The sequence below is a fragment of the Plecotus auritus genome, assembly GCF_963455305.1.
Source record: "Plecotus auritus genome assembly, chromosome: 5".
Taxonomy (NCBI): domain Eukaryota; kingdom Metazoa; phylum Chordata; class Mammalia; order Chiroptera; family Vespertilionidae; genus Plecotus; species Plecotus auritus.
In genome coordinates this window covers 73,829,196-73,838,634 of record NC_137776.1, presented here as the reverse complement: position 1 = coordinate 73,838,634, position 9,439 = coordinate 73,829,196, and the positions used below count along the sequence as shown (strand labels likewise).

Here is a 9,439-nt window from a genome sequence, read left to right as displayed (position 1 = left end):
ATCGACCCATGCACCAGGAGATTGCTGGTTTGATTCTGGGTCAAGGGCACATGCCCAGGTTGTGGGTTTCAATCCCCAGTAGAGGATGTTCAAGAGGCAGTAGATTGACATTGCACTCTCACATTGATGTTTCTTTCTCCATCTCCCTCTCCCTTCCTCTTCCTCTAAAAATCAATAAAGTATTAAAAAATGGTATTTTATGGTTCTTCACTATTCAACCTTTCATTGGGGAGTAAGCTTTCTTTCTTTCTTCTTTTTAGGGGAGATTAGGCAATGGGCAAACAGAGGTAACCATGACTCAAGAGACAGTTGTGTTCTACATTCCCAGTAAGTTTCTGCCCACTTCTCACCAGATCTAGCTGATGGAATTAACCCAGCCTCCAACTAACTACAGAGTAACTGTGAGATTTCTAAATTTATTGCTATGATACAGGAAGTCCCAGGCAGCCACAAAACCCATAATGCTGGTGGCACCAAACCAGATGACCTCAGAACCGATTTGAATCCTATTAGTCGATGGGTGTCTCAGAACTTTGAGCTGGCTGGATGGCAGGATAGCCCCTGACATTTCATTAACAATACTAGTTTTTACATGATTTATTATTCTTTGGATCCCATTTATCTTGACTTAGATTTTTCTCTACAAATAAATAAAACAAGAAGGAAAGGAGATGGAAACAACAGTCAATCAGTAAAGCCAAACAGAAAAGTTTTAGCATAATGAGAGGTAGAAGAGACAGCAAATTTGAGTTTGGGCAGCAGAATATCTAACAACTATAAAGGATGGCTGTATGCGATTCTGGAAAGCTGGAGAAGGACTCAATTCTGTTGGAGCTAGCTATGGAAACAGTGGGAGGTGGTCATGGGTAGGGAATACAGAGCCTCTGAGGCAGAGCATATAGCTAGAATAAAGGTCTTCAGAAGGAAAGAACTTGGCACATTCAATGAAATTGAAGAAGATCATTGGGGCTAGACTAATGCACAAAGGAGAATGTACCTAATGTGTCATAAATGCTCAAGAAATACTTGTTGATAAATGTTATATCTACTGTGAAATGATTTGTCAGTATAATTAATCAATGATAATTAGGATTTAACTAAAAATTTAAAAACTGCTAAAATAACCCAATTTTTAAACTTTACTTGGAACTTATGGTTTACTGACAATACTCTCCTTATTATGAACTAAAATGTAATAACTAGATAACAATAGAAGAGCCTCTTGATAACATTGATGGATTCTTAAACTCATAATATTTTTCAGGGTTCAATTCACCTTTTTAATATTGTTAATATTAATTTATTTGTTAGAATGTTCACAAAACTTATCCAACTATAAATGAGATCGAAAGGAATTAGAGTAACATAAGCAGTAAAGTTAATTAATTATTATTATTATTATTTTGGTTAATCTTCACCCAAGGATATTTTTCCATTGATTTTTAGGGAGATTGGAAGAAAGAGGGAAAGACAGAGAAAGAAACACATAGATTGGTTGCCTTCTGCACACACACTCCCGACCAGGACCCGGCTGGGGAGCAACCTGCAACCAAGGTACGTGTCTTGGCCAGAATCGAACCTGGGACCTTTGGTTGGCAGGCTGATGCTCTATCCACTGAGCAAAACTGGCTAGGGCATAAAGTTAATTTTTGACATTTTCTTCCCTTTGCTCTATGTATGGTCATACTTCATCAGATATTAAAAGGGTTTTAATAAAATGTATTGAAGAGTGGGGAGAACTTTTTTAAAAGGTCAAGGAGTCAACCTCTTTCATTTAGAAAGCATGTACTTATATTTGATCAGGACAAATACTGAGGAAATGTTTATGGATATATGTACTTATAATATCTGAGGTTAAAAATTAATAAAATCTTTAATATAAAGTAAAGTTACTTCCAATATGTCACGTTGGTGAATATTTTTACTTGTAGGTTTCAAATTATCTTAATATTTTTATTTTACCCAAAATATATATAGACTTAAAGAGAAAAAAATATTTACAACTACATATTTTCTTTGAAAGAAGTAACCAATTTGCCCAATAACCCTGCTGAATGGTTATAACTGAATTTCAGTGAGGAGGTTGTTAATTCTTCATTGTGTGAGTATTACTGAAATATAGTTTATTTCATAATATCTGCAGACTATCTTTGAATGTGCAAAAAATAATGTATTAAAGCTCAAGTATTATACTGAGTATTACTATATTGAACAAATTAATTATGCTGAGATAAAATTACATGTCTTAGGATTTTTTTAAGTGAAGATTTTTTTGTGTCTATGCCCAGAAATTCTAATTCAGTAGGTCCTTGGATGGAACTGAATTTTTTTTTTAATTGCTAATCATTATGGTACAGAAGTCTTGTCCTGATTTGGAGAAAAACATGCAAACAAAGAAGCATTGCCCTCAACCTTCTAGTTAGCCAATAAAGGGTTTCTAAAGAGTTAACCATAACAAGAAAACAATATTGTTTCCCAAGAGCAACAGTGCAGGTTTTGTTCATTGTGGAGAAGGATAAATATCTGTTTTCAGATTTAATAAACAAGCATATCTTGAGTGAAAATGTAAAAAGTCATTTTAGGATTTTTTTTAAACTGGAAACTTCTCTCCTCCCTTTCCTCCCCTTGTCTGCAGAAATAGATTATTTCTCCTAATTTCCTGATTTAGTTATAGGCATAGTGTACACAAAAACAGATTTGATTTTCCTGGAATTAAACATAAAATGAAAGCCAAGGCCTTATCACTGAAACAAGACAGCAGTTTTGCAAAGCTGTGTATATCCTTTGAACTCAGATGACATTGTCTCAGAGGAAAAGATGTTTGATGAGTTTTTTACACTTTAAAGCTTTAGCTAAGGGAAATGAGCTGGGGATCTCTTCTGGTAGAACTAAAGGGGGGTGGATCATTTTCTTCAAAAGATGAGGGGAAAAGTGTCATTTTCTATTTCCCTTAAGTACCATTCTCTCAAATACTTGTGTGACAAGAGGTTCAACAGGCTTAGATTTGGGGTTTTGGTTTTCTAGAAATGCAGAAGGACTTAAATGGCCCTATACATCAAAAGGGAGAGAGAAAGGGAAAAAAATCCCCTAGAAAGAAGGAAATAGTGCAGCAAACACTTGAAAAATATAATTCATAAAATTGCTTCAATTAATTCAATATCCTGCAATTTAGAAGGAAATTAACAACTGAATCTCAAAACTAAATTAACTAACATTAGGTGCATATAATTCAAGTTGTCAATGTTAAGCCAAGGGAGAAATGCTCCTCAGAGGTAGAAAGTTTTTTTTTTTTTTCTTAATATATTTTATTGATATTTTACAGAGAGGAAGGGAGAGGGATAGAGAGCTAGAAACATCGATGAGAGAGAAACATCGATCAGCTGCCTCCTGCACACCTCCCACTGGGGATGTGCCCACAACCAAGGTACATGCCCTTGACCGGAATCGAACCCGGGACCCTTCAGTCCACAGGTCGACGCTCTATCCACTGAGCCAAACCGGTTTCGGCCAGAGGTAGAAACTTTTAAGTGCATTGGTTTATTAAAAAAAATATGTATTATGTGCCAAGTTCTCTACTAGATGCTGTGTTCATAAACAGAAGATAAGGTCATGTTAACTAAATAAATTAATATTTTCTCACCTATATCTTACTAAAACTGTTCTTATCGAGGTTGCAGTGACCTTCATGTTGCTATGTCTAAAGGTAATTTTGCCACTGTCATTTTACTTGAGTTAGCAGCAGAATTTGATAATTTATAAATCTCTCTTCTTTGAAAAATGTTTTCACTTGGTTTCTAGGACTTCAGATTCACCTGGTTTGTTTTTGTTGTTGTTGTTGTTTTTTAATTCCTTCCTTCCCGGCTGCCCTTTTAAAGTCTCTTTGCTATTTGTTTCTCTCTAGTCCTTTATATTGAGCACTGGGCTCAGTCCTAGAAAATTTAGTTTTTCCATATATGTTCATTCTATAGGCTATCACTTTGAGTCTCATGGTAGTAAATGCTACTTTTATGCTGATGACTTCCACTTTTATAGCTACCCTGGACTCCTTCATTGGTCTCCAGGTCTTTATATATAACTGGAGCTGCTCCTGAGTTGACAAATAAGCATCTCAAAGTTAACATGTACTACAGCTCGGGTGCTCCAATGCACCAAAACCAGCTCCTCTGAAGTATTTTCTGTCTCAGTTAATAGCAACTTCTTCCTCCAGTTGTTCAGGAGATCCGCTTGATTTATCCAGGGCTGCTCAAGAGGAAATCCTGTTGAATTCACTTTAAAAACACATCTAGAATTGGACTGTTTCTCCATTATACGTGTTGCCTTCACCTGGCTCGGTGCCCCCATCATTCCTGCTGTGGATTATTTCCATAGCTTGCTAACTGGTCTCACTGGTTCTACACCTACCTTCTTCAGTCAATTCTTCATTAAACAGACAGAATCTAATTATTTTAATGTTTTCCCTTCTCACTCAGATTTTCAAAAGGGGTAGGGGGAGCCACATGAACTAGGCCTCTATTACTTGTCTGACATTATTCCCTGTACTCTCTCACTCCCCTACAGTCACACTGAACACCATTCAGTCTTTCAACCTCTCTAGAAAATCCTATCCAGAGGGTTTGCATTTTCTATTCCCTCTGCCTGGAATACCTGCCTCCCATCTCTAAATTCCCCTGGCTAGTTCATTCACTTTCTTTAGGTTATTACTTTTCTCGGTGAGACTGCTCTTCTCATCAGTTAAAATTTCAAACCTCTTTAATATTTTATGTCTCATTTCACTGCTCTCTTTTTGCCCCCTTATCAATGATTTCATCTAACATATTACATATTTTAATTATTTATCTTTGTTTTCCTAACTAATACACAGCCTGCTATATTGCTAGGCACATAGTAAGTGTTCAATAAATGATTAAGTGTTGCCTCCAGATTAATGTGTTTACCAATGCCAGCCAGTTGCTTGAGAGTGGAACATAGTTCTTCTTCAGTGAGGGAAACCCATCCCTCTCTCTCACTCTACTCACAAGGGATCTAACTCTTTCTCCACCTAAGTCAAGTCTTTTTTTCTCTTGCCTATTCTCCTGTAGTGTCCAACTCACAACGTCTGCTTAGAAGGCACAGAAACTTTTTGTTTTTCCCCTGATCATACACAAACACACAGACACAATACACATAAATATTACCTGAGCCACAGGAACCAAAATCAGTTAAACTGTTGTGATAAAGGAATAAAACAACACTTTGTGAGAAATTTACCTGGACCCTATATTTATATCAGAGTTGGGTTGTTACGACATAGTGCATGCATATATTTTATTTTGTTAATTTTGACAGATTTTTATCAGAATGGCTTTACTTTACAGCTCTCCCAACAATATATTAGAGTTGATTTCTCTATAAATTCTCATCCAGATATTTGCCATTTCAATAAGAGCTAATTTAACTTGTTTTTACTGTGATTACTGGGGAGTTTGTGCATCTCTACTGATCAGTTATTAGGGCATTCTTTTTCATAAGTTGCTTATTCAAATTATTTTCTTATTTTCCAATTAGGTTGCCTACTGTTTTCCTATTGATTTGCCCAGATTTTGGTGAATCTAGGTATTTTCTACTAGTCTTTTATGTTTCTATAACTTTGTCTATAGTGTTTTATAAATAACTAGAGGCCAGGTGCATGAAATTCATGCACCGGGGGTGGGGTGGGGTGTCTCTCAGCTCAGCCTGCACCCTCTCCAATCTGGGACCCCTCGAATGATTGGGCCTAAACGGGCAGTCGACAGCCCTCTCGCAATCCAGGACTGCTGGCTCCCAACTGCTCACCTGCCTGCCTTCCTGATTGCCCCTAACCGCTTCAGCCTGCCAGCCTGATCACACCCTAACCACTCCCCTGCCAGCCTGATTGATGCCTAAGTGCTCCTAACTACCTTCCCCTGTTTGCCCCTAACTACCTTCCCCTGCAGGCCTGGTCACCCCTAACTGCCCTCCCCTGCAAGCCTAGTACCCCCCAACTGCCCTCCCTTGCAGGCCTAGTCCCTCCCAACTTCCCTCCCCTGCTGGCCATCTTATGGCAGCCATCTTGTGTCCACATGAGGGCAGCAATTTTTGACCACATGCGGCAGCCATCTTCTGTGTTGGAGTGATGGTCAATTTGCATATTACTCTTTTATTAGATAGGATAAGAGGCCTGGTACACGGGTGAGGGCCAGCTGGTTTGCCCTGAAGGGTGTCCTGGATCAGGGTGGGTGTTCCTTTGGGGCATGGGGCAGCCTGGGCGAGGGGCCTGTGGTGTTTGCAGGCTGGCCACGTCCCCTGGCAACCCAAGCGGAGGCCCTGGTATCTGGGATTTATTTATCTTCTATAATTGAAACTTTGTAGCCTTGAGCAGAGGCCAAGGCAGGCCAGGGATGCAGAAGCTTGGCTTCCTCCATCACTAAGGGCAACTTAAGCCTCCTGCTCTCTCCAGCTCTGTGGCTGCCGCCATTTTTGTTGGGATTTATTTATCTTCTATAATTGAAACTTTGTAGTATTGAGTGGAGGCCTCGGCCAGCCAGGGTGTGCGGAAAGCTTGGCTTCCTCCATTGCCAGGGAAACCCAAGCCTCCTGCTCGCTCCATGGCTGCAGCCATCTTGGTTGGGTTAATTTGCATACTTGCTCCTGATTGGCTGATGGGCGTGGCTTGTGGGTGTAGCATAGTGATGGTTAATTTGCATATTACTCTTTTATTAGATAGGATGGAAATCTTGAATTATTACATAATCAACTCCATATATATTTGTTGTTCCTTTAACTTAGGAATACTATTTAAAATTTTTCCTTTCATGTCTAATCACTATATTGTACATTTAAAACTGATATAATATTGTATACCAACTGTAATTAAAACTTTTTAAAAGTTTTATTTTGCAAAAATGTTTCCTTCATTTTATTGTATCAGCATCATGGTTTTACTGAAGCATAGGCCATCTTGTTCATTTTTCCTCTATTTTGTAAAAACTGCTGTTTTAAATTTTAACCCTGCTATTCTTGGCTTCTGTAAAACATACTTGCTTACTTGAATAATAGCGAAAATAAGCTCAACTATCTGTCCTTGCAAGCAGCTCTGCTGCTGTCCCTGGCTATTCCCATGCTCCAATTATCTGAAATGTACTATGCTCAAGTTACAAGCTCAGGTTACAAGCTTCCTGCAAATATCTACATAGGGCTTTTTGTAAAGCCCGTGAAAGGTCCAGAAGTATAATCCCATATTGGGGAGACAAAGGACTGAGAAAATGTAAAAAGAAAGGGCTTCCTCCATGTTATTGCTCAGACTCTGGAAATAATATACCTCTGAGCCTGCTGGCGTAATAAAGAGTCCTAATTACTAATTAATTTGGCTTATTAAGGCGTCTTATGTTCAGCTCGATGATTTACAATATAACTTTACCTTGCAAAAGTAGATTTTAATCCATCTGGGGTCCACCTTGCACATAGTTTAAGGTAGGGGCTCGACTCTGTTTTCCTTGATTTAGGGAGTCTGTCTTGGCAACACTATCTAAAAAACAATCTGTTCCTTTTTGTTTACCTAATGATGGCATCTTTGTCATATATCAAATTCTCAAATAAATGGTCTTTTTCTGAGCTGCTCCTGAGCCAGCACAGAACTGTTTTAATATTGTGGTTTTGAACTTCGTCAACATCTGACAGGACAAGTCATCAGTCTTTGCTCTTCTGTTTCAAAGTAAACTTAGGTATGTTTTGACATTCGTTTTTCTGTTGAAATTTTGGAGACAGCTTGGTGCATTCCTTAAAAATTCAGCTGCAATTATAATTGGAATTTTATTGGACATTTTTGTTGATTGACTCGGAGATATTGATGAATTTCCACTGTTAGTTTTCTAATCTGTGAACACAATCTATTTACATTTATTCTGACCTTTAAAAAAAAAAAAATCCTCGCCTGAGGATATGTTTTCACTGGTTCTAGAGAGAGAGGAAAAGAAAGAGAATAAAGGAGAGAGAGAGAGACAGGGAAGAGAGAGAGACAGGGAAATATTGGTACACAGGACGATGATGCTATAACCAACTGAACCACACCGGTCAGGGCTATTCTGACATTCTTTTAATTTCTCCAGTGTTGTTGAGACCATCTGGATAGTATAACTGACTGAATCCAGCTAATGCCTCTGTACAAACTTTTAAGTTTCGGATGGGTGGGTGTGGTGATCTACTCCTTTTGCAGTCACCCAAGATAAGCCTCCAAGGTTAGTTCCCTTACTAATTAAACCTGCCACCGACCATTCTGCAGTGATCTGCCTCATTGTTGGTCTCTCACTGCCCTTCATGTGCAGCAGCTCGTGTCAGATGTTACCTGGGAAACTCCTGAGAGTGTGAACCAACAATTGGCAAAGTAGCCTGGAGACCAAAGAAATGAGCCTTGGGAAAGAGGCCTCCACAGTGGAAATCCTGAGTTGGCCTTTATTTTCCGTGTGGGAAGGGGTGGCCTATATGTCAGATGCTTGTTGACTGCCATGTGAACATGGGGCCACCCCAAAATGCTGGCTGATCTAATGCACTTGTTCGAGGAACTGCGCATAACATACTGGCAAAAGGGAAAACGATGGTTGCCACAGTGAGCTGGCCTGGTTTAGAAAGTTGGAAGAAGAGCTGAGGTTAGCGACAGATGTATGGTTGTCCACTAATCTGCTCACTTTGAGACTGGCAGGCAAGGTGGGAAAACAAGATAATAAGTTGGAGACCTTAGTGTGCTGATTTTGCAAAGCTAGAAGGGCATAAGCTGATGTGTATTGAAGTCTGAGCACTTCTGACAAAGCCTAATTGGGACACTAAGGGGTGGAATCCCTGGGAAAGTGAGGAGACCAAGTGCAAGATGTTGTGATTGGCAGTAAAACAGACAAAATGCCCTGTGCAGTCCAACCCCTAAGACAAAGGAAAACAAAAGAGCACAGCAACAGCAATCCCTGACAGCAGGGCAGCCCCCAACTCAGGAAACATTCGCGATGCGAGAATGTCCTCTTGTTAAGCTTATTGATAGAGCTGCCAAGTTCTATCAAAAGGCCAAGGAACGTTGCCAGGCATGGTTAGTGTGGCTATGAAATACAGGGGGAGATGGCACCTCTCTAACTGGGCAGGTGGCAGAGAAATGAGCAACATCACCACACACCCTGCCCTCCGGCAGCAACAGCAAGGTGTTTGGGGGGATTCAAGGTATTCCACTCCTTTACAGATTAGGTTCTTCTAGCCTGAAGAGAGGTTTGGCCCAATGAGAAGGATCTCCTAGGGCACAAGCATCCCTGAAAATACAGAGGAAAACTTGTTAGGGAGCTGGAAATGAGACAGGCATCCAGCCATTGTCTTTGAAGGCCCCAATAGAGCCATGTTTGCTGCCAAGATCCTGGTATGGGGCATTGGCATCCATGCTGACCCCAGTTATGGAACAAAATATTTATGA

At 39.6% G+C, this 9,439-nt stretch overlaps 1 protein-coding gene across 1 annotated transcript in view; it reads left to right on the top strand.

The window, feature by feature from the left end:
- Window positions 1–1,446: 1,446 nt before the first annotated feature.
- Window positions 1,447–9,439, top strand: part of ARHGAP15 (Rho GTPase activating protein 15) — a 691,399-nt gene continuing 683,406 nt past the window's right edge. Inside the window, exon 1 of the mRNA XM_080670352.1 lies at window positions 1,447–1,554. The gene's annotated coding sequence lies outside the window, so the exon portion shown is untranslated. The remainder of the gene's footprint in view (window positions 1,555–9,439) is intronic.